The 2,506-nt window shown below is 38.5% G+C and overlaps 1 long non-coding RNA gene across 1 annotated transcript in view; it reads left to right on the top strand.

Annotated features, from left to right (window-relative positions):
• Positions 1-1,359, top strand: part of LOC105541526 — a 140,948-nt gene extending 139,589 nt beyond the window's left edge. The window contains exon 7 of the long non-coding RNA XR_001006349.1: positions 1,280-1,359. This is a non-coding gene — a long non-coding RNA (uncharacterized LOC105541526). The remainder of the gene's footprint in view (positions 1-1,279) is intronic.
• Positions 1,360-2,506: the final 1,147 nt, after the last annotated feature.

The raw sequence follows: 2,506 nt of genomic DNA, 5'->3' as shown, positions 1-2,506 counted from the left end.
AGAAGGCAGTTTCTAGGTTTTTAACAAAATAGCAGCTACAGGGTAAGTATTGTTCTAGAAAAGTCCTGGTCAGGACACCTAAAGCAGAATAAAAAGGACTGTGGTTTGGCCATAAAGATTACTTGTGTTTAGACATTTATAAAGCCAACAAAACAGAAATAAAGATATGTTGCTTATAATGAGAAGGGACATCAATCTATGGCTTTGTGTAAGAAAGACTAACCATATTAGACTGTGGCCTTGAAAATAGGGAGAGTATCTTATTCACCCTTTTTTGCCTAGAACATAGCTCCATCCCTGTCAGTTACAAAATGAACAACTAAGTAATTGTAAGGAAAACTATAGAGTGGAAATAATAAAGATAAAATCCATCATCAATCTATTAAAAAACAGATACAAGCGTCTATAAAGTTTAGCTTCTGATTATTGACCATTTCCTTTATTACTGCATGACACACAACAAAGCTAAATTCATTTTTCACTGAATTGGGATAAAGCTACATTTGGGATGATCTAATTTAATATACAACCTATGTCATAGCATAAATAATTTGATGTATGAGTGGGGCCAAGGGCACCACAAAAATACATGCAGACTTTTTAAAATTTGTATTATTTAAGAGATGGGGTCTCACTTTGCTGCCCAGGCTGGAGTGCAGTGGTGCAATCATAGCTCACTGCAGCCTCAAATTCCTAGGGTCAAGGGATCCTCCTGCTGCAGCTTCCTGAGAAGCTGGCACTATAAGCATGTGCCACCATACCTGGCTAATTTAAAAACAAAATCTTTTGTAGAGACAGAGTCACCATGTTGCCCAGGCTGGTCTAGAACTCTTGGCCTCAAGTGATCCTCTTGCCTCGACCTCCCAAAGTTCTGGGATTATAAGTGTGAGCAACTGCACCTGGCCAGTCGTTGTATACAGCAGCAGATATTAGATATTATGGCAAGTCTGTGTGACTACAATTTGAATTAAGACATACTGGACACTAGAAAACAACGAGGGTTCCAAAAATATGTGCCCAAATAGAAATAATGAAAGCAGACTTTCCAAACAGTAGGCAGCGATGTGCAGTTAACTTGCTTTTCATGTGAATAATTCTATGTAGCATGCTCCAGAGTATCAGAATTTATTCATCTGTCCCCTAGACATTAGAACTAAAAATATGGCACATAAACTCTTATTTCAAAGCCAGAAATTTTAAAGACCAGAATTAATTACTATACTTGTAGAAAATTATTATAACACTGATGTTATTTTTTAAAATTAAACTTTTGATGAAGGTATGAATGAATAATAATGGGGTTGTCTATGAAGAGGAGAGAATGAAAAAGCTCAGCTTACCAAGATGAATGCTCCTCTGTCTTGATGGGCTAAAGCCTTGACGATTGCTATTGGGAAACTTGACCCAGTTGGCTGCCAAAGTACTACACATCAGGCTGCAGATCATCAAACAGATTCTGAGCAGCATTCCCTGGGGCATCCCCTAGTGCAGAAAGCAATAAAAATCAAGGAGGACAGATGCTCTTTGTGTTTTGTGTCTGGTCAACAGTGGGATATCTAAAGGCAGATGAGTATCTTGGATGGAAGCAATTACAAGATTGAATTCCAAATCTTAGACAGGAGAAAGTTAAAGAAAGCAGTTGCAATTTTCCAGGTTCACAGCATGAATAGGAAGAATTTGATTGCAGTGAAGTTCAAGAAACAAAGGGGTTTAGGAAAGTTGGTTAGTGTATGTAAATACCATCTCTTAGGACTAGGTACAAGAGATTCCAGAGTATAGAATGTAAAGGCGCATAACAAGACCAAATGGCTTTTGTTGTTGTTGAGACAGGGTCTTGCTGTGTTGCCCATGCTGGATGGAGTACAGTGGTATGATCATAGCTTACTGCAGCCTTGACCTTTTGGGCTCAAGTGATCCTCCTGCCTCAGCCTCTCAAGTAGCTGGACCACAGGCATGCACCACCATGCTGGCTAATTTTTACATTTTGTGTAGAGATGGGGTCTCACTGTTGTTGCCCAGAATGGTCTTGAACTCCTGGGCTCAAGTGATCCTCCCACCTTGGCCTCCCAAAGTGTTGAGATTGTAGGTGTAAGCCACTGTTCCTAGTGGCTTCTTTCATTCTATTACTAGCCCTAGCAGATAGGAACTTTTATTTTACTCATGCGTAAGTGTTGGGACTGAGGTTCAAAGAAGTTAGAAAACTTGTCTAGGGTCACATGGTTAGAAGGGGCTGGACTCCATCAGTACTCTTAATTGCTTAATAGTACTTACCTCAAAGATTATGAGATTTAAAGTGTTGTCAATGTAGAAAAAAACCCAGCAATTTTTAGTTCTTTACAATAAACAAGAGCTCAATGGTTAGGCAGTTAATTGGTGTCTCATTTGTAAACCCTGGCTTTTTGAGTAGTTTTCTTTTGACATTTTCTAATAGCATATGAGAGAGTTCATGAGTCAATATTTATCAACTGATAATTTTGTTGTGATAAGTTTTGATATAGATTAATCA

The sequence above is a fragment of the Mandrillus leucophaeus genome, unplaced genomic scaffold (assembly GCF_000951045.1).
Source record: "Mandrillus leucophaeus isolate KB7577 unplaced genomic scaffold, Mleu.le_1.0 Scaffold1056, whole genome shotgun sequence".
NCBI classification, from domain to species: Eukaryota; Metazoa; Chordata; class Mammalia; order Primates; family Cercopithecidae; genus Mandrillus; species Mandrillus leucophaeus.
Note: the sequence above shows the minus strand (reverse complement) of the source record. Positions and strands in the feature narration are given on the sequence as shown.